Raw genomic sequence first — 23,789 nt, forward strand, 5'->3', positions numbered from 1 at the left:
CGGATTGTCCGTTTGTATGGGTGCGTGTTCGAGTGAGCGAGATCGACTACTGCACATCCTAACCCAACGACGACGACGTCGAGCGTCCCTTTCTGCAGCAGCACCAGTAGCAGCGGAAAGGGTTCTTGCATTTTTCTTTATGCACACACACACACACATAGCCACAGCGGGGTTACGAGGGTCCTCGCCTGCTTCGATGGGAAATTCTCCCGTTCGCCGTGTGCACTAGTGAAGCTAAGCGCGGACGATCAAGAACCACACAGAGAAGGCTGTGCTCCCTCTTCTTTCGGGTTTGAGTTCCCTAGTCGAAGAGACGTTGTTCCTCCACAGAGGCAGCAAGCAAAGCCAGAGCGCAGAGCGTGACGAGGTGTCCTGTGCGGCAGGATTTTTTTTTATTGCCATCGCGACCCGGTTTTTTGTGTCTCCTGTTTGAAAGTGTGAAAATTTGCATCCGACTACGACGACGACGACAAACGGAGAGATCGCGAGACGCAGAGTGTGAAGCAATCCGGGGCTCATTCGAGTTCAAAATTTCGGTTCGGAAAGGTGCGGCTAAATTTTTTCGATCGCGTACCGTGTGGACACCGGCTTTGCAAGGGCTGGGAAGGATGCGACTGAGACTGTGATTTTTTTCGCTTAATTTTTTCGTGTTTAAGCTAAGAGATACTGGAAATGTGACTGGTGTGAAGACTGTGAGGATTTCAAAGGAATTAACACAAATAAAAAAAAAATAGTGCCGAGAGTGCTGAAGTAAGATTTAAGATTTCTTTTTTTATCGAGTGTGTGGTTTTTAGTTAAGCTCTGTTAAGTGCTCGATCCAATCGAGAGTAGGGCGATTAAGCTCTTAGTTTCTAGTTCCTAGGATAAGCTTTGCTAGCGCTAAGGCCAGACAGAAGTGTGTGCGAGCATTTTGGATAATTATACTACGTAGTTAAGCGGTTAAGTTCCCGGAAGAAGAATTTCCCCCCGTTAGTGAACAAAGAAAAAGTGGTTACATAAAAAGCGCAGCCGCTGCTGCAGTTGATTATTGGAAAAAGCATTTTCCCGACCTCGACAAGCGAGAAAAGGATTGGCTAGCTCATTGCCTCAGCGTAGTGTGAGCGAAGAACGGCAACGGAAAGAGATAGCAGGAACAAAGTGCACTTTTTGAAATAGTTTGTTCCGAAGCCATTGGTGTGTTTGTCAGACAAAGCAAAGTGATTCCGTTAGTGTGAAAATTGATGATTGGAATTTTCGTCCGCAGAAAAGGAGAAAAAAAGGAAGTGATAAACCCAAAGAATTCAAACGTGTCAGTGTGAACGGGAAAACAGTTGGATTTTAAAACAATCGTTGAATGGAATTCCTAGCATCGGTTCCGGATACGGCATAAGCAAAGGAGAACAGCAGGCAGCAGCTTGTCCAATGTCGTCAAAAGCTGGCAGCAACATTTCGCACATAGCAAAGATTGGCATTGGTTTAAAAACTCAAAAATCCCATCGAAAGGTCAAGTAAACACCGTTCGACACCCACATCCCACATCACGTGATTGGAAGCAACCTGAAGAAAAACTCCCTCCGGATTTCCTACCCCTTGGAAAGCTGCCGCCTAAGGAAAACCCACGCAAGTCGCAAACCAACGGAACCAGCCTCAACTCTCGGACATTGAACAAGTCTTCAGCTGCCATTATACTCGCAAACGGACGACGGAAAACAAGGAAGGAATCTACTGCTGCTGGCTAATCCAGATTCCGATTATATATACATAGCTTGACTAGAAGCCGCCCCCGCATATTTCTCAGTACCAGCACGCGAATACAAACTAGAGGTGAGTGGAAACTTTGCTGCGAATGGAAAGCACGTGGTGTGTGCTGCTCGTATTTAGTAGGCGACGACTTTCAGGGCCTACTCATTTCCGGGCGTCTCGTGTTGTTTCACACAGTTTTGGATAAACTTTTCTGATTTTTTTACTACTCAAATTATGGTTTTTCTATTTTCAACATTTGTACACATTTTATATTGAAAAAATCAGTTAGGGTTAAGATCTGATTTTGGGCCTACTAAGCACAACCCGCAGTTAACTTTTCATTTTCGAGCGGATTATAACACAAGATGGAATGTTTCTACTGTAGATGACTTCTATTTGTTTTTACCTTTCTATACGTACCCTTAGATTTGCTAAGGAGTCACAAGTTGTTGAGATATTGTTAAAAATCGCCCCATGTTTGTTGATTCTAAATTCGTTCTAACCCATTGAAACGCCATTGCATTTTCTTCGTCCTACGGATGAAGGTAAAAATGGAATGGAAAAATTGATTCGCTTGGAGAGTATCTTTTGATTAAAGACTTTGTGTAGTAGCTTTTGAACTAAAGTATCGTACACTGTAGCAAATAAGCTCAACTTATGAACGACACAAATGAATTTCATAAGCGTGACTTATGAATGATTTTCGTCTAGCTTTCAGGTAGCTCTTATACGCCTTTAAACATTTCATTTTTGTTTCGCCTCAGTGTATAATTGACTCGTTAACGCCGAAATCTCGCCAAGAGAAAGTCGATGAAGAGAATCGATCAAAGCAGATAGGACCATTTGAAATGTTCATCGAGAGTTCTGTTTGAAGCAGTCGATAGAATAGCGTTTAAGCTTTTTATAGACATGTAAAAAAGGGATATTTTAATTCTAGTAATAAACTGTATTTGATTTTGCGTTGCAAAACTAAGCTGATTGAGACTTATAGAAAGCAAAATTTACAGGTTTTATGTTTCAAACGCATACTGTGTAACCTCTTCTTGTAAGTTACAAGTAAAACAGGTCATCATATCATCTTTTGGTTTTATTATTCCGAAAAACATTATTTTGGCTGAAACGAGAATTTGCAACCTTGATTCTGGGTCAAATGGTTTTAATCACATGTTTCTCAAATTCAGATTGACGCTTTGACCAAACTGGGTAGACTCTACCCAATTTAGAGTAATTTTCAAATAGCGTGTAGGCTTTTAACGCTGTTTTACCATAACCTACAGTTTGAATAAAAATATTATATGAATAATTTAAACAGGTAATTTTTCACAATGCTTGGTCAAATTTTACTCTGTGAGTTGTTTTTGATGGCCTTGTTGATATTGAGCTGACAACTGCTATCGCTCAATGAACAGTGTAATAGTCACCTTTCGTGGCACTTAGAGCCGCTAGTGTCGGGAAAAATCGTGTCGTGGGGATAATTGAAGAATGAACCATATTATTAATTTATAACATTTGCTTATTCGTCGTATATTAGTTACTGGGGTTATTCTTTAACTCTATGGTCCCTTCAATATCGAGTTGTAGGGAGTTCACTGTAAAATGTTACTACATTTCAAGCGATGACCAACTTTTCAGTTCATTTGGGACGGGCAAGGGGGAAGACAGCTTTCATTTGAGTACCTCTTTTACTCAGAGTTGCTCAGAGGTACTCGGGTTATTTTAAAACTCTATGGTCCGAGGGGGAAGACAGTGAGAAAAGAGAAATCCAGAGTAGCTCTGAGGAACTATTTTGCTCTCTGATGAACGATTTTATTATCTCGATTGTTTTGACAGCGCAGCCCAAGCAATCAATGTTTTTGGTGTTAAGGAACGTTAGTTTTTTCAGCCGGTGATCTTTACCGTAAAATACACTCAATTCATCGGAGAACCTGCTAGCAAAACAAACCACACAATAACGTTGCTGTTTTGATACAAAATAAATGGGGTTAGGGGGGCGTCTGTGGGGGTTTGGTGGAGTTTGTACGTTTGTAATTGCCTGTTTTAGCAATCGAGACCCTCACAGGATTCATCCTCAAGTACATGTCCCCACCGGAGCTGGTAGCCGGAAGGGAATAGCCATTCGCTTGCTCTAAGCATCTGGATGACCAGTACTACGGTAGCAAGATCCTGGTCAATTTCATGACCATTTCAAATAGAAAAGTGCCCTGCAGAAAGCCATCATCAGAGTGATTTAAGAAATCAGTCAAAACTTCAATAAACTGGTAGAAAACGAGATCATTTCCTTATTTAAATATTACATCCATTTATTGTCTTCATTAATTGTTTTCATTTCGTTATCGACCAAAACTCAATGCCCTACTAATTCTGATCAGATCCCAGAGCAAACCAGAGTAGCTCTGAGCCACTCTGAGTAAAAGAGGTACTCAAATGAAAGCTGTCTTCCCCCTCGCTATGGTCCCTTCAATATCGAGTCGTATTGAGTTTACTTTAAAATGTTACAAAATCTCAAGCGGTGTCAAACGCAAACGTGGAACAAAGAGACACCAGGATGTTTTCGATCCATTCTAGCACTGAAGAGCCCGAGTCCCTAACTTCAAAATGAACACACACAAATTGGAAAATCAGTTGATCCATTCACCACGACTATTCAATTACAATTCTTATTTTCTGAAATGTTATTGTTTTAAATTGAACCCGTGGGTTGAAGAAATTATCTTTGATAAAATCGAGAATCAACAGCATTTTTATTATACCAATTTAAACCTTTTGAAGGAAGTTTGGTTTCTTAAATATGTTGACCTTTCAAAATTATTTTAAGATTTTCAATTCCATTTTTGTAATTCATGTGTTATTATGGCGTTTTCATGGCTGTTCTATCATTTAATTTCAGGACTATTTTACCGATTTCAGACCATTTATGCGATTTCAAGGCCATTTTGCCGTTGCATGTTGGCCCGGAATCGGATTTTTTCTAAACATTTAATCGATTGTATGTGAATTTCTTTTTAGTTTAACGTCTTCTTTGGTGTTTTGATATTACCCATGCGTTTCGATTATTCTTTTCTTTTTGTGTTTTTAGATCATTTTGGGACATTTATAGCCAATCATTAAATTTCTTTGGCGTTTTAGCGCAATTTTATTTTAATTTTTTTGGCATTATTTTTATTTATTTTATTTTTTAAGCCATTTAAATGCAATTTTTGGGAATTTTGGGTTCAGGCAATCTAGCAGTTTCTTTGGTGTTTAAGAGACAGTTTTGAGTTATAAGGCCATTTCTGCTCTACAACTTCTTTGTTAGATTTTGGTGTATTGCGAGTTTATGGTATGTCTCTAAGTGGACCGTAATCGACAAAAGTTTGAGAGCCACTGCTTGGGAAAGCATGAAAAACATGTTTGAAATTATCGTAGTAATTTCATAATATTTTTACTAACCGGAAAAGTTCTATTAAAACAGATTTAGAGTTGGAAAAAGCGATGTATCTTGCTTTTACGCTATCGTGCCTTAACATTTTAATCACCCCTAATTGACATTAGATGATTACCATTATAGCAGCATCATGGCAATCGGGGGGGGGTGGGGGGTCTGTAGAATATTTTTTCTTTAATAACACCAGCTGAAAATAAGATCCATGTAAGGGGTAGGTCACTCCGCACAGTATGCCAAAACACAACTTAAACACACCTGGGCACACTTATTGGCACTGTTTTGGCACCCATGGTTCAAAATATGCATGATCTTTAAAGCTACTGGCAACATTGTATTATAACAAACGAAGTGACAGACGACTAACTGGCGAAAAAATCAATTAAAATAATATGGTTCACAGTAATAGAATTTTTTTAGAACCCTGTGCCATCACCCACCAAATGGGCTAGTATTTCGTTTGTGGTATTATCAACCGGTGGAAACTAACGGTTTGAAATTGGCTCACATTGGACTAGACTACCGGTCCCAAGTACATCGATTAACGTATCCCATTTTAGTCGAAATTCTAGGACTACACTATGTTTGTTTTGATTCGCTATGGAAGTTTGACAGGTAATGTGAAGGGTTCGTGGATTTTCATATGTTTCGAGGGGTGCATCGATTAGCTTGAGACCGAGGAGAGTACCAGAGCTGAGTCAAAAAGTTGAGCACGTTTCTTCAAGACTTGCTAGTCTTAGAGTTACCTCTATGGTATTATCTCTGAGCCAGCATTTGTTAAAATTTGATTTATTCGTTGTTGTTGAATTTTTTTTTTACCGTGACCGTGAATTTTCGACACGGCCTGCCATGGATTCCGCATACATCTCAATGCCTTTCTGAAGCTGTTCATCATTCCACAAAAGATTCAGCCAGCGTTCACACATTGGGACCACCGCACGCACCAAAACCAGGCAATCGCTAAAATGATCCAGAACAGCTTCTACGGACTAATGCCCGGAATGTCAATGATAAAACCCAAACATTCTAATGAGTAGAGCAGCTATCAGGACCAGGATCAGGTCGTTTCGAGCTGCTCATTGTGAAACCGAGCTGTTATTATGCGTCTGATCATTTCTCATCCTGACGGCTGCCGCTGCCGAGACTAAAATTGCTTTCTAGAAGATGGTTTTGAAACTCATCGCCGCTGCTTTGAATATTCCGTCCGTCACTTTCGTCGCATTCACCAGTGTCATCATCTTCAAACACCGCCGATGAAAGCAACTTTACCACTTCGTCCCATTGATTTTCGCAGCCAATTTCGATCCCCGGAAGAGCTTCTCACGTGCCCGATAGCGTGCAACATCGGCAGTACATTTCCCCGGCAGCTATAGATTTCGAATGCCATCAAATGCGTTTCGATGCTGTTTTGCCGAGTATCTGTAGCGGTCGGTGAAACTGTATCACCTTCATGAGGGGATCCTCCGGTCGAATCAATTTATCCGGGATTAGCTTATCCGACCGAAGTGCCTTTGGATCACAATCTTGGTTCGGATTCCTTCACTTTTTTCTCGTAGACCGATTCCACTACTTGTGATTTTGTTTTCCTTCAAAACAAAACATTTACGCTGTTTACCGGGTTGCCAAGCATGACATTATTCACAAGCAAACAATGTCAGTTCAATGAATGGCACTCTCGGCACTGCCGGTACACTGAGAAAAATGTTGGCGCAAAATGATTGTGTAGAATTACCACCCCTTGATGTTAGGTTATATTGAAACTTTATTAGACAACCAGAGAAAGCACAGAGCCAGAAGAGGAACTCTCTTGAATTTCAAACATTACTTTTCTCCTGGGTCCCAGACCACTGCGCAGGTTAAGTTTTTAAGGTAGGGAAGCCGAAGGCCAACGAAAGCGGTTCTAATTGTTTTCAACAACCGGTCGGCAATGATTGCGTGACCTCTTTCGTTTCCAACGACTTCAGTAGGAGCAATTTTTGGATGTATCGTGGTCAAGTAAGTGAAGAATATTCACACATCCACAACAAACTTTAAATCGTTCGGCAAGCAACTCTCGGTCATCAAGACTGAGGAGGTGGTGTGAAGCTGAACAGTTCACTATTTTGCCATAAACGGTTCCAAAACATGGATTTGGACAGATTTGGACCTGTTTCATCCGACCAGAAGGTTTATGCTGGTCACAACTGCCTTTCCAAACTGATTTCAATCGTCATAGTTCAATTTAGTAAACAATCTAACCCTCATTCCTTCTGTCTTCTTCTTCTTCGCATTTCAAGCTTATTTCATATCGCATATAAGCTTATTGCGTGCTCTCAACTTAGTGTTCTAGATGCACTTCCACAGTTATTAATTGAGAGCTTTCGATGCCTGTACCATTTTTGCATGGGTATAATTGTGTGGCAAGTCCAATCATACTTTTATGCCCAGGGAAGTCGAGAAATTTTCCAACCCGAAAAATTCCTAGACCGGACATGGTCTTGGGCATGGTCTTGCTTTGTAGCTGCGACTTTATCGACTGAGCTATGGGAGGCCCCATTCCTTCTGTGGCATCTTTGATTATCCGCCTTGAATGTAGCCCAACAGCCCATCCTCGGTTGATAAGGTTCTTCGGACGATCGGATCACGATATTCATCCGGTGGTACTGGTTAAAAATGAGCTCGATGAATTGATAGATGGATAGGGCACAACCTCATGGATAGGGTTCAAGTAACGATTCTCAAAGGTGATTCAACCGTGGGGGAATTGAAGTTTGATGGCTAATGCTTGATTGAATCGGATTGGTCGATAATGCAGCGGAACGGAAACATTAAACATTGCAATTCTTCCAGCATGACCCCCATCTCAACTGAAATATTCTTCGACCAGCGATCGAAATATTTCTATCATTGAATTTCGATGGCTAATGCTCGATCTCACATCTGCCATTCATATCACTCAAGTTTCACTGCAGTCTAACCTATCGTAAAATCTCATTAATGATATCGATAAATTTAAACAACAGTCATAATTGTTGTCATGCTTCTTTTTTTCAAAATCATAACCGCCTACTCTGAACCTAAACGTCATCCTCTGTTCGAATGATTATTCGCTTACCCAAGCCCTACACTGTACCAAAACATCGTTCTCTGTTCGAATGAAACCTCTCACCATCCAAATCGATACATCTAATTTGCTTTTTCGAATCATATCTGCTACCGAATGCAGTATGAACATGAATACGAGAAGCGAACAGACCTCAGTTGAAATTCGTAATGCTCTCTGTAGAATGACTGTTATCTTAAATTGAAATGCTTGTTGTGTGATTGTTATCTTAAATTGAAATGCATATGGTATTGGTTCAGTCCGATAACGCAAATCATACAAAACGATGATGAAAATAATTCTATCGAACGTCATTTGCTGATCTGAGCTGACAAACGAGGTGGAAACATAGTCATCGCGATCAGAGGTGGTTCGAACATTGCTAATGTATGGAAACCGAAGGTTATATATTTCGTAATGGAGTGGAGGAAGTTTCCTCTACCAACAAACGATTTTTGTATCCAGCTGATTATGGCTATTTAAGTATGGAAATGTAAGCAATCGAATTATAAATCTAATCCAAAGCATTTTCAAGTCATCCTAGACTTAAATTGTGGTCCTCTGAGTGCCGTATTTTCAAATAAATGTGATCCTTTATTCGGATGACAGTCACATGGATGCTCATCAGCTGATGACGAATTCAACCGTAAGGCAATCATCCAAAATTCAAAAGTTAAAGGGCTCGAGCAATGCAGTAATCAATCGAAGTATTGCGGATGTTTTCGTTCAATGTATACTACTTATCAGATGATATTGAGATGAACAATGATTTGGAAACAATTTTAAGTTAAAAAATAGGTTTGATCCTCTCAGCAAAAAAAAAATGCTTTCTTTTTCATAATACAACTTTACATTTATCGATGTTGAAGAAGCCATCGAAGATCGGGAGAGCTCTCCATTTGGAACAGTAATTTATCAACCTACTATTTAGTATGATTCTAAAAGCTCTTTGGGTTCAACAAGTGTATTTTTTTAGGTGTTCAGTATTTAATAAGACCACCATCAATATTTAAAAAGTGTCCGGAATTGTGTGCCAAGTGTCTGGGTTTCGGTGCTTTACGGCACTGATTAAAGTTCTGAAGAAAGAATAAAAAAAATAACCTTACCTAATTGACAAAACCATCCCAACATCCCTGCACCCAATACAGCTCTGTCTGACCGTGACCGTGAATTCTTCTCGTCAACCTGCCAACAAAACAGACAACAACCAGAAACCACCACAGCCAAGGTTTAAATTTCTCGCATCCCATTCACCACCATTCAGGTCGAACTCGTAAAAAAGGAAACAAGAATCACATAATAATAATTTGACTTCCAAAATCTCTTCAGCAAAAAAAAAAAACTCACTCTCCATCGTCCCAAACTCCACTCAATTCAAATGCTCCGAAATGCGAAAAAAATCGCAATCTTTCGGTTTCCCTACACTCCCGATATTCTAACAAGTTCTAAACTTCTTCAAACGAATCAAAAAAAAAAATCTCCCAAAGCAAAGAAACCAAAGCAAAACCCCAGGGGAAAGGCTATTCCCCCTAAAATCTTAATATGTATTATGCAGTGCGTCGCTGTCAAATCAAATCACCGCCAAAAAATCGACCACTCACACAAACGCAGCAAGCCGAGAGCCAAGCAAACCGTGCGACCATTCGATGACGGTCGGTACGCGCATAAATTCGCGAATAATTCGCAATTTTTTTTTTCGCTCGCTTGCTTCCCTCTGCTGTGTTTGTGATCGCTTTGTTATACCTACCTACCGAACGAAACGAAACGAACGAACCAACCCACATCGTGTGAACGAACGCGCGCGCGGTGGGTTCGCATATCATCATCTCAGTAGCCAAAGCAATGCAAAACAGCATAGAGCCGGAGGGGGGAGGGTGAAGTCAAATGAGTCGAAGGAATGCCAAATTTGCGTGGAACCTATACGTCAGATGATCGGTCAGTGCATCCCTTTTTGGGACTTCAATTTCTTCCTGGCGATTGTAAGTATCGCGTGAGTGTGTGTATGTGTGAGCGTGTGGGGTCAGTTTGCACGCAGCCTGCTCCGGTTTCTCGATTGGGTATGGATTTCATTTGCGTCGGTTGCCGGTCGTAAGGGAACGGGCCACTTGAGACACACGGGTTGCTGTTGTTGGTTGTAGCAGCGCTTTGCCTTAATAATTAGAAACTCGAGAACACTTGGCGGGACGATTAGATCCGAGTCCGGGGCGGAGAGGAGGATTTTCTTTTGTTTGTTTTGGTTGTTCGGTTGCTACTCTCAGGATGGGTTGGGATTTTTTAAGAAGGGACGTTTTATTCGCTCGTCTGGCGTGGTTGCTTTTTATAAGACATTTGCGAGGGAGTTGGACTGTCGAACGACCGAAGGGCTGGTAACGAATTTGGTGGTTTAGTTATGGTTGAAGTTGTGAAGGAATTGTGAATTCTTAATCATGTTGGAAAATGTTGTGAGTATTTTCATCGCGGTGGTCGGATTTTGGTCATAATCTAGCTATTGTGAGATTTTGACAACACTGTACCAAACTATAAGTGAGAGGGTCCGATTCCCGCTCCAGCCGGTGTATTTTTTCGTACTGGCCTACTGCGTGTTGTGTGTAGTTCGTTGTCCGGTGTGGAGTGTTTAGTCTGTACAACTTCTGGTTAAAGATGGAGTCAATTGTCTTAAAATAATATCATTTGTTTCTATGGATTTCTAAGGCCGCAGATTATGGTTATAAACTTATTGATATTAACTGGAAAACTTTGCAACTTCTCAAGTATTTTTGATTGCATCCTATTAATCTACACTTATTTATAAAACTAACAGGAAACAGTAGTTCAGAATGAGAATGCTACAACTGCCTTCAAACAGCTAAGCCCTCATTTTGGTGTCAATTAATACAAGGGTGGTACTTAGCATCATTTAAATTAAAACAAAATCAACTTTTTATTTTCAGAAATAAAGCTGTACATTCTTGAGCAAAGTTGTAGCTTGGCTAATTTCAAGCAACTTTGATTCTAAAAACTTGCTTGTATCTCTTGAATTGACCGATTTAGAGCAATTTTCCTTAAAGCTTAGGGTGTCTCTTAAAAACAGTTATTTATTTATTTATTTTTATATCAAAATTCTCAGCAAAGTTGTTTGAAGATAACTTTTAGAAATTTTGAAGACGCTATTTTTGAAGCACAGAACTTGTCGATACCCTTTTTCCGATCAAGAGCTACTACCGTTTTTATTATAAAAATACGCCGTGTTTATAGGTTGACGTCTCAGGTTTGGGCAAATTTAAAACCAGTGCTGCGTGCTGTCATCAATGACAATTGACTCTGGATATTTCTCAAGCACTGAATTTCACTTCTGACACTGATATTCGTAGCAAGTACCTGATTTCCTGTCCAAACGAATAGGAAAAAGCTGAAAATCTTACTTTTATCTCAACAATTAAACCGTTGCAGTATTTCAATAGTACAGATGTGTTTTATAAAGATCACCACTCAATTAGCTTTCCTATATGAGAAAAAATTACCGCAAAACTTTGAATATCAGTACGTCTGATGTGATGTCAATGTCATTTGCACACTGCTGCCTTTTGTCCCTCTAAGATCAATTCGACAATTTGTTCATTTGACCTTCCGTCCCTCTGACCTTTTGTTCATTCGACCTTTTGTGCTTCGAGATTCTGTCTTTCGACCTTTTGTGCTTCGAGATTCTGTCTTTCGACCTATTTTCTTTCAACTTTTTCCCTCGAATTTTTGGTTTTCGACCTTTTGTCAGATATTCCTCAAAAATACCTCGTGAGATCAAATCAGTTAAATTTTTAAAAATGGGCTAAAACACTACAATTGGCCTGAATTGTCGCTGTTCCGTATCAGACTCTTCTCGATCCATTGTACATGGTAGAAGGTAAGCCCGATTCCTTCCGGTGATCGTTCACATGATTCCAGAAGCTCTTGGGATTAGCATTGAGTTTAGTTTGTAGATGGCGCTGATGGGCGTGATAAAGATGTTTGATGAGTCGCTTATACTATTTGAGGTTGTACCATAGAGGATCCCGAAGAAACGTGCTCAAACTTTTTGGCTCAGCCCTGGTACTCTCTTCGGTCCCAAGCTAATCGATGCACCCCTCCAAACATAGAAAAATCTTCGAACCCCTCATTTCATCTGTCAAACTTTCATAGAGAATCAAAACAAACGTAGTGTAGTACTAGAATTTCGACTTGAATGGGGTGCGTTAATCTATTTTATTGGGACCAATAGGCTAGTCAAGTAGTGAGCCAATTTAAAATCGTTAGTTTCCACCGGTTGGTTGTACTTCCTCTTCGATGCCTCCGTTCGAAGTGTACAAAATTTCTTCAAGGCAGCTAGTTTGGATGACTTCAGTCGCTTGAGTCGGGATTGGACCAAGGAGGGCTACTAGATATTGGGGGGAGTTGTCTAGGGTACATACTGATCGATCGCATAGACGACAATATTCAAAGAAGAGACAGCATTCGCGTCACGATCTCGGAGCTGATGTTTTCGATAAAGGTTGCCATTCCCTCGAAGTCAGTCCTGCGGTTTGAAACGCTACAATAGCAAGATTTAACTTTGAAACTCGATATTTTTTTCGGGATCCATCTTCGTGATTCTGATGCATTTTTATGATTCTGAAATAAATTTAAAATTATTTCGCCACTTCAAACAAATTCCATTACTCGGACCTTCAAAAAAACCAGAATTCTGGCATCATAAAACAGTCTAATTTTCATAGATTGTAAGACTAATAACCCTCCACCTGCTGTTTCCCGATTCCCCGGTTAACAAAAAAGCCGGGAAAAGGAAACACTAAGGCCCTTTATTGTACCTTGGAATGCATGATGCATGTCTACCACCCATTGTAGCATAGAAACAAAAGAAAATCCAATAGCAATGGGCTTTCTTCAGTCAGTCAGAGCCAATCGATCAGCGCCAATCTTGATTGCATTGGCAGTGTTGCTAGAGATCACCTAGGCCAAGGCAGTTTGTTTTGAATACGCTCCTCTCCGATACTAGACCCTCTCTAGGCCCAATCTTAGATCCATAGGCCAACATTAGAGCCATTTCCTCTATATGAGCAATAGTAAATATTAAAAATTTCTAATTTTCGTACCTATTTGTGAACTCGTTGTCCTTCTCTGCATCACTGCTACTTGTCTCCCGAACGTCTCCCATGTTATTTCTGATGTGTTCTACGCAGAGTTGCGACCTATCACAATCGCGATCGTCAACAAGTTGATGGTAGTAACGCTTGGTAAATTCCTATCAATGTGCTCGTCGAAGCACTCTCCATGAGCATTCATCAAGTTGACGAAAGAAGTAAAAAGCAACTGGTGTATGTCGTCTTCGGTGGTGATCCATCACCGATCTGGTCATTCCCGACAATCACGACACTCATCTGTGCTCGTTTTTTTTTTTCAAGCAGATGCTGCTTTGCTTGCTAGGTGAGTGTGTTGGTGAGTGAGCCCAACAGCGTCCGTTTAATTTTGCCAGCTTTGTGTGTAGCTCACACAGTCGCGCCTTCTTCTGTTGTTTCGCTTTTTCTCATCATCGTACTGCAGAAGTCTTCACTGTTTTCATTGTGCTTCACATCATCAGCAGCGAGTGTTACATTTTGCCTGTGAGCAGCGACCATACCTGGTGATTGTTGTTTGCCATGGCTCTACCTTTCACTGCGTGACAAAACGTTCTGTCCGCGATAGTTGGTTGGTGCGTTGACGACTGTCGAGTGAGTGTCATGATATTTTGCATCACTGGTTCTACGACATTTCGACGTACGAAAATTTTCTTTCCAAACCTGGCACGTATTTAGTTTATGTTTTATAAAATTTTAAAATGTATTTGGGCTGGTCTGACCATGTTAATTTGATCCTCTTATCCATTTTTTTCCACATTTCGTGATGCACCTTTGTCGTAATACTTCCTTCAACGAACACAATTTTCTTGCATTGCCATGGTTATCTAAGAGGAGGTTTGCGTCTAGTGCTTTCCCCAGGAACAGTTCGCGGTCACCAACTACCACCAACTACCAGTCTTGGGCGTATCCAGCGAGTCATCTTTCATATTGCTCGCAAACTCCGACACCGGCGAGAGACCAGAAGCCGAGCACTTTTAGTGGAAAGCTTGCTAATACACGGCAACATCGGCCACCGAATCACCACCAAAACTCGCGACGGACACATTATCAACACGTTGCCGGGTTAATTCACCAACCTGACCGATCTCTCAATAGAACTACACAACTTTTCAATGATCAAGCACTCATGAGAATAATTCTTATGTGGTTTTGACATCAACATATCTAACTTATTTAGATGAATTTAAGCATACAGCCATATCTAATCGGTAGAGTGAATACATTATTAAGATTTCCTCGGTACAGGTAACTTTAATAGCATTAAATGAGCTAGTAATTACGATGATCAAAACACTTTCACTTTCTGTCATGACAAAAAATTCGATGAGATTTTGAAGAAAATCTCTATCATCGTTTTCTCATCCAATGATAGTGACAGAAGTATCTCTGTAAATATCGCGTAAAATCTTTCATTGAAAATTACATTTGCCAGCCCTGATCCGAACTCGGAGAACCGGGCTCCCGGGAGGCAATGAAAACCGACACCGAACAATGGAACTGAAGCTGCGTCGTATTATTTGGAGGTTAAATTCAAGGTCAAGCGAGTCACTCAAGGCAAACACAAACAAAACACGATATATCACTAAATGATTCTTTGTGAACACTTGAAACTAAATTTCAGCACACAAATTAACTAATTCAAACAAATCAGTGCCAACATTTCACAGGAGCGTAATTGCTTTTGTAAACAATGGCTTGAGCTATCGATTTATCGCAAATAAAAGCCCATTTCTTCAAATTAACAATGCTAGCTGGTAAAGGAAACATTCTTCTGCCTGCTGGTCTCATTAATCTTCATGAGTATGCTTTTATTCGCGAGAAATCGATTGCTAAAGCCATTGTTTACAATTGCAATTACGCCCCTTTGAAATGTTGACACTGAAATGTTTAATTCGCTGACGAAAAATACGCAGCAAAAGAAAAACACGTCAGCTTTCAAGCGCGGTCTACTGCGATCCGTATTTTTCATACGAAAGAATCGTGTGAAAAATGGATAATATCAGTCCGCGCTTAAATTGACTCAAATGTGCCACAGTCAACTCTGTCGCAATTGATATCAGGTCTATTCCCTGACTTACCTTTTTGCCATCCCCGTAGGTTACTGCAGCTTGCTGTAATTTACTAAAAGATCCAATAATTTCACCTTGGAATACAAAACCAATTCTGCTTGAAAAGTTTTAGATCGAACGGAACATTTTGGAGAGAAACCGAAAGTGTTTCGGTTGAGGTTCCAAGATATCCAGGTGTGGTCTACTCCATCCATTGAACTTCGAAATGGTGCCAAAACGCCTCTGTTTGTAAAATATTGAAGTTTGAAAAGCGGAACGATTCAATTAGGTGAGAAACTGAAAGTGTTCCCATTGGGGCTCTACCGGAACTGGTTCCAAAATATTCGAGAGTGGTCTGGTTCATCTAATAGTCCTAAGCATGTATGCATGTAAAGGATACCACTCTGCCATTAGACTGTGGACTGTCCACCTCGTATGACTGGATCATGTATGATATTTGGTTTTGAACCCGTAAGTAGATACACTTAAGGCCCAAACGCAATAAGGGCGGAAGCGGAACGGAAACGGAAAGTTTGAAAGTTGTTACAAATGACATCTAGATGCCAAACCGAAGTCGATTTGATTCTAACTAGTTTTCAATCCGACAAGTAGTCTTACTCAGATCGGGCGTTTACGCTGCCGCTGTCGTCCCGCTTCCGCTGTCATTGCGCTTGGCCCTTTACGCGTAATCCACGGAAGCAAGAAGAATCTCCTTCCAACGATAAAAATTTTCATACCCGGTACAGAACAAGCTATCATACGAGGGAATGTCCCAATGAGTAGGGAGAAGAGCCCACCTTAAATTCACGGAATGTTAACAACAAGGAGTTGGAAATTCAACTCTCCCCATCCAAATCGCTGGGATCCCTACCCAATGAATTTATATGTTTTTTTGAAAATATGTAGAATATAAGAATTTAATACAACTGCTGCCAACGGCGACTACCATGAAGAAAACAGCAAACTTCGAACTTACCATTTGTCTAGGATATAACACCTTTGCTTGGTACCTCCACTGGATCTACATGTCCACCATCTGTCACTGTCTGTAAAAATATCTAGTAGCAATTACCTGTGGTGTGATACTTCCTTCAACGAAAACTAATTTCTTGCATTGTCATGGTCATCTCTAGATAGAGCTGGAATTTGGGCGTGACAGCTTTTGCAAACAATGACTTCTATCGATGATTTCTAGGAACTCAAAGCACGCCCACGCAGACGAATATAACCATCGGATATGGGAAGTCTTTCCCTACCCGATGAAGATGTTGGTTTGCGTGAGCGAGCCTTGAATTTCTCGAAATCCTCGATAGAAGTCATTGTTTATAAAAACTGTTAGGCCCTAATTCCAGCTCTATTTATATCTGATCTGGGTTCCAGCTCTATCTAGCACTCACAATGAGCGATCCGTGCAGATTAGTATGAGATGGTGTTATATGCAAAGTGCAAGAAGAGAATGAAAGAAATACGAAAGGGATTAGTTTCGAGAAGTGACATTTTCATCGGATTCCCCAACTAACCATACTCAAGTATAGCTAAATTGCAACTAAAGGGCGAACACGAAATTATTGCGACACATTCAACAGGGCATAACTTTTTTACCATTGGATAAAAATCAACTAAATTTTGCATACTTTCTCATTGATGTGTATTGTGTACATGCTGTCAAACTCGAAGTCGTGTTTTTCGATTCAACGAAAATGGAGGTGAACCAACGCGAGTTGAGAGAACAAATTCTTTCCAAACACCTGGAATTTCCTGACCTGTCGCACCGGCAGTTGGGAAAAATGTTGAACATTCACCATTCAACCGTCTCCAGAGTGTTGAAGCGGTTCCAGGAGCGGTTGACGTTGGACCACGGCAAAGGAGCTGGAAGAAAACCGGGACCGGAGAACGAAAAGACGGAGGGAAAGGTGAAGCGGATGATTAAAGCAAATCCCAACGTCTCAAGCCGTGATTTGGTTAAAAAGATCGGCATGTCGCAGAGCTACGTCCAGAATGCAAAGAAGAGAGCTGGACTACATACATACAAGGTACAGAACTTCCCAAACCGCGATGAGCGGCAACAATCGACGGCTAAAACTCGGGCACGGAAGCTCTTCGAGAAGATGCTGACAAAATATGGCTGCTGTGTGATCGACGACGAAACGTATATAAAAGCCGATTTTAAGCAAATTCCGGGGTTGGAGTTTTTCACCGGCAAGAGCAAGTTCGATGTGGACGACAAATTTAAGAAGAAGAAAATGTCGAAGTTCGCCTCCAAATATCTCATTTGGCAGGCCATCTGCTCTTGCGGACTGAGGAGTGAGCCTTTCGTGACAAAGGGCACAGTAAATGGCGAGATCTACAAATCTGAGTGCCTCGAGAAGCGCCTTTTGCCGTTCTTGCAGCAGCACGACGAAGCTCCGCTATTTTGGCCAGATTTGGCATCATGCCACTATTCTAAAAGTGTCCTGGAGTGGTATGAGGCCAATTCTGTCCATTTTGTTCCAAAAGACATGAATCCGCCAAACTGTCCGGAGCTGCGCCCGGTGGAGCAGTACTGGGCAATAATGAAGCGGGAACTTCGGAAGAGCAAGAAGACAGTCAAAGACGAGAAGGACATGTTAAGAAAATGGAAAAAAAAAACTGAGAAACTGGTACCGGATGACACTGTAAAGACTTTGATGGAGGGCATCAAGCGAAAATGCGTTCAATTTTACACTCAAGGCTCCATCGATTAACTTTTCTTTTGATTTTTGAAGTAAATATATGTATAAAACTACCCTAAAATTTTGGTTTGATTCTAAACATTATAAGAAAATTGGCATGACATTTTCGGTGTCGCAATAATTTCGTGTTCGCCCTTTATATGGTTACTTGGGTTCGCATATGGCCGTCAGAATGGTTCATCGGTTGCGAAGGGAAGTATTTCTGAAAGTGATATGTTATATTTCTCAATATTTTGATTTTATCCAAACGATACCTCAATATTATAACACAGACAAACAGACACAACTCATTGCACATTTCTCATTGTAAACACCACCGCCATCTGTCGTATAGACTCAACAGATTACTGTGGTGTGTAAACGTCAAACGTAAAGGAATTCTCGATGTACATTTCAAATGCTTTGATCGATTCTCTTCATCGACTTTCTCTTTTCAATAACCACTGCTATGTAAACAGATTTCGTGCTAATTCAACCACATAGTTTGATAAAGGAGGTTTTTATCTAGCGTCCAAAACGTCAAATACAACAGGGAAAGGTTTTGCAGCTGAGTTATTGACGAAAGAGAAAGTTGATGATAGCAGATAGAACCTTTTGAAATGTTTATCTAGAATTGATTATGCAAGCCACCGTTGAAAACGATTTCGACGAACATTTTGAGAGGCTCTATCGGTTCAAGGGCACGTTTACATAAGAAACTGAAAGTGCCCCATTGGAACCCTACCGTAATCGGCTCTGAGGTATCCGGATGTGGTCTGGTCCATGCAGCTGGAGCTTAACATAATGGCAAAACGCTTCTGTATGAAAACTCATCCAAATCTGGAAGCACTGTCCAAAGATGTAGTTTTTCAATGGTTGCTCAGAACCTCAGAAAAACTTCTGCCTCAATCCAATCGCAACCTCGACTTTAACATGGCAGCAAGCTATGAATGAGGCATAGGAATCTAATCACAATTTCTTAGAACAAATTCATATTTACAGACAAAGAAGGAGTGCTAACGCAATATTAACGACACTCGTTCGGACGCTACAGCGTTGCCAGATTTCCAGCTGAACGTTTAACCAACCTAGTTGAGTTAAGCCTTGCGAAGAAGATTACAAAGTTACCGATTTCCATATTTCCCCACTCCGAAAACCTTCCTAATTAAATAACGACAATTTACAGCCACTCAGTGTCGTAAATCATCGTTGAAATCTAAGCCAGCACCTCCAATCATACCTTGCTAGCTACCATTGGTGCAAGCTGCACCCCCATTACGATTCATCGCTCGCTGTGCAACGGTGCCGTTCGGTGTGTGACATCAACTCTATTGCCATATAACTAGCATTTGAGAATTTGCATTCCGGAGACGCGGTATGCAGCAGCAAGGGTGCAGCAACTCCCGCTAGTTCGATTGGCTGGTTGGTTGGTTGGTCGGTGCATAGTTGCATAAGCGAGAAAACACGTTTTCCCGCACACGCACCCATACACGACTAGAATGGCTGACTGGGTAACTGGGTACGATCAATAGCTCTCGCAGTGGAGGACGTGGTTGGCCTTGACTGCATCCCCATGTATCCAAGTAACCTACAAGAGTGCACCCCTCCTCCCGTAGCAACCAACAACGACGCCCGCTTGCTACGATCAAAGTTGATCCGCCACCAAAGTGGGAATTTTCCCCCAAGAACATTAGATCACGATAGAGGTGTCACGTGGTGCCGACCGTACAGGGAGCCATGTACGCTTGCCCTCGCCGCAATCTAAAATTGATTATTCTATCTGCGAACTGACACAACAACAGCAAAAAACGAACAAAACCAAAACAAAGAACACACAGTGCAGTTCTTCTTCTGCTGTTTGCACTGCGATAACGGAGAGTGGTGCGCGAGGAAAGTGCATTCGCGCAGTGTTGATTGTGCAAATTGCGCTCGCTGGATCCGTGTGATTAAAATGAGGCCAAGTCAATATTAGCACTCATCACTTTGTCTATTTTCTTTCTCCTAGGAAGACGACGACGACGACGACGACGACGACGACGGCAACGATGGCAACGTCGGCGGTTGCATCGGTTTTCTTCTGCTTCTGCAGCTGTCGACGTGGACTGCACGTCGTCGTCGTCGTTGTCGTCTAATTCCGTACAATTCTTCATCTTTGTCGTTTGGTCCTTGGCAAAGGGGGCAATGCAAATGTGCATCGGAGTGGATGCATGTGCATGAACGACGCGGACGCAAACCGGTACCGGCTGCTGGGTTAGAAGCCGCACCCTATTTTTAATTCGCTTAGCTCGCTGACCGTGTGCAATATACGTGAACGTGTAAGTGTCATGGAGTTGCAGTTGAGTTGCAAGTGATGCTGGGCCGCTCGGCGGGTATCCATGATATTTCCCAGAGCACTGCTAGGGCTAGCGGGGCAGAGCGATCACGACGCCGGCCGATCTATGGTGGCCGCCTGAAGAAGAAGATGAGGATGGTGATGATGAGTTATCGCTTCGCTGGAAATGTCAGTGTCTAATGATTTTTCTAGAACGTTCATCCAGTCGTTAGTGTCGAATGTAACTTGAAGATGTGGTTGGCATTTACGTAGATGGCGGAAAGCGTGTCATGCGATAGGATGACTTCAGGGTGTAGATAGAGTCTTGCAGTCGAGGGAAAATGGAGGATAGGCGTCGCATCAATTGATCTTTTAAGAAGAACTATGCACGGTTTGCTAGTCGATGTTTGTAAATGTGGCGATTTTTATCCGTTTGCAATATTCAGTCCTAATAATTTCAAGCCTGCTATTGGATTAACTGGAACTTTGAGATTGCCCTAAACTTAAAGGGTTTCGAGCATAGTTGTTGTTGGAGAGTTTTCCAAGTCTGTATGAGTTTTACATACGTAGAATGTGTAACGATCCTAATTGCATACCCAGGACAGGGTGACGACTATCTGAAAAAAAAACCTGGAAATCTCAGGAAATTTCATTCAAATTCAGGGAAATATTTCTTTAGAACTTATTAATAAGTATAATTGACTTCACTAGGTTCAAACAACTTAATTAGTCGGTGTAGTTTGAGGATGGTTGCTCATTTCATATTTTAAATTAAGTTGCAAACTTGTGGTTGTCCAATGCTTGATGTTGCATTTTAGCGAGTTGACCAAAGTTATTTTCGTAAAGGTAGGGGAAAAGTTGTCTTCGGCAATACCTTAACCTATTATCGTCAGGGGGTAAACAACTTCCTTAAGAGCTCAATTTTGGCATGTGGATATATTGTATTTCAGAGCAACTATTGGTCAAATTTGAGTGCTTTAGGACTTTGTTTACCCCCCTGACGATAATAGGTTAAGGTATTGCCGAAGCCAACTTTTCCCCTATTACAATTATTTTGAGTGTGCTCCCACTGGGTATTGTCGCATTACTGAGTTGAAGTGAGATAAAAATCCACCTTCGTATACGCAAGACGCTGTTAGTTATTGCAAAATTGAAGCTGCTAATGGGTATGTGCGTCTCTTAATAGATATTACACCTACTTGCGTCTGACAAAAGTTAACATTCGAGTTGATTGATGCGTCTGCTCGATCCAGCTGTGTCCAACAGAAATCAATCCCTTGAGCGCATTGAAGCGCCTTTGAGTAAATGCAAGAAAGATTCAGAGTTAAGCTGGGTTTAAACAAGGCAAGTCATTGATCAGCTCAGTTAAACCCGATTGGCTTGAAAATTTGAGCCTGGTACAATTCGAGTGCGTTGATCAAGTCAATTGAATGGCATGGTTTATACGTTCAATTCACGTTCAAATCAGTTGAATTCGACTGAGTTGACTATTGACTTGCCTTGTCTAAACCTAGCTATAAGAGAAGATGATGATATTTCCGGAATACTTCTAGTTACTGTTCCTTACTGTGTTCTTAAAAGCTTGATTAGCTCAGAGAACTAACTAAATGGGGATTGCTTGGAGTAGCACTTTTATGATTGAATAATGATTCAAATATGCTTAGACAGCATCGAGTGACTTTGTTGAGTATTCACTTGTGAACCTGGTAAGCTCGAAAAATTAGCTTCTCAGAGAAGTTTTAGTATTGTAATGTTGCTGCTATTGCAATCTTCTTTTTTTCCCTTGATTTGTTTTCCGTCGATCTTGTTTTCCGTGCTGGGCACCAATGCTACTGACGCCAGGGAGGCAGCTCCCACACCTGGACCCTACCTATCGACCCATCAACTCATGAACCGGGGACCAACGGCTTTATCTCCCTGATCAGAGTGATAAAAGATGTTATGCCTCAGAACATCCCGGTAGCGCCGACTGGGATTGAACCTGCTGGGGTGAAAGGTAATCACGCTTACCACTACACCACCGGCGCCGCTTCTATTGAAATCTAGATTGTATTAACTTACAGAATATTGGAGGTGAAAGTGCTGTTAGGTATTATACGTATTATGCGGAATAATTTTCTTGTGGAGCTGGGTCTCAAAATGTGCTCAAGGCAATACATATATAATGGGATTAAAAACAAATGTTTCATATGTCAAATGCAGCGTTACCAGTGAACAGGTAAAACCGAAAAAAAAAACTGGGAATTCGAAGTCACCGGGAAAAGCCGAAAGATGACAAATCTGGAAAAATATACGTCGTCCTCTTTTCGAAAACAATAAGATTTCAAGACCCGTGGACTGGATACAGTCACATTGAAGAATTATTAAGGGAATTTTAGAATTTTTGTCCAAAACAAATTTGAGCATATTTTAGCATGATTCTAGATATAAAACCAAGGTATTTCAGAAAATATTTTCTAAGCAGCTTTAGGAAAACTTCTACGAGAGTTTTTACTAAAACTCCCAATAGTGAAGAGGATTCCAAGATTCGTTTAAAATATCAAGAAAAGTGAATTTTGTGGGTAAAAATCCAAAATAATTCTGCGAAGATCTGTAAGGAAAGTCCGAAGATAATTCCAAGCGCTTTTCGAATGGAATTTCTAGAGAATTTAAATGTGTGCAATTTCCAGAAGAATTTAGAGGAGAACTCCAAGATAATGGTGTGCAAAATTTGAAGACATGTTTTGTTCACACAATCTAATAGGTCCTTTTAAATTGTTGGTCGAGAATCTGAAGAGAAATGACATTTTCATACACAAATTGTAAAGACTTTGAACAGGTCGCAGAACTAAATTCAAGACCCAGTAGAGATGCTTCTGTCTTAGAAATGACCCATTTAACCTTCGCCTTAATCGCCTTCAGTTCTATGCTAGATTAGAATACCTAAACCGGGAAAATTTCCGAAATTCCGGGAGAAAAACTGAAAAATTGATGATCGAGATTTGCAAATGGAGCAAGTCTGGATGAATTTATGTCCCTAGGGTTGATTCTGAACCAGTCAGAAAAGAAAAACTTCTAAGGGTGAGAAAATAGCCATGCCAAGGACCTCTTCTCGTATCATGGAGTAAATCGAGGTAAGAAACGGATCATAAGCTTGCTGAAAACTTCTAAATATTTCCCTCAGTAAGTTCTTCTGATTTTTCCTGGAAGTATTTCGGACCTCGTTTCAAAACTTATCTCGCTTTGAGTTTCTTTGAACTTCTTCCACAATTTTCAGCCGATTTCCTCTGGAAAATTCCCCGATTTTTTCGCGAAGTTTATCCCGATATCTCTCCAATTTTTGTTTTTGCATCAACCCGGACGTATCTAATTTCTGAATTTCTTTAGGAAGTTTCTTCCGGCTTTTCCAA

The 23,789-nt window shown here is 41.0% G+C and overlaps 1 protein-coding gene across 1 annotated transcript in view; it reads left to right on the forward strand.

Annotated features, from left to right (window-relative positions):
* The first annotated feature begins 347 nt into the window (after positions 1–347).
* Positions 348–23,789, forward strand: part of Syp (Syncrip) — a 121,236-nt gene continuing 97,794 nt past the window's right edge. Inside the window, exon 1 of the mRNA XM_065239838.1 lies at positions 348–1,803. The gene's annotated coding sequence lies outside the window, so the exon portion shown is untranslated. The remainder of the gene's footprint in view (positions 1,804–23,789) is intronic.

This window comes from Ochlerotatus camptorhynchus, unplaced genomic scaffold, assembly GCF_037179485.1.
Source record: "Ochlerotatus camptorhynchus isolate MF236.1 unplaced genomic scaffold, CSIRO-AGI_Acam_v1.1 ptg000062l, whole genome shotgun sequence".
Taxonomy (NCBI): Eukaryota; Metazoa; Arthropoda; class Insecta; order Diptera; family Culicidae; genus Ochlerotatus; species Ochlerotatus camptorhynchus.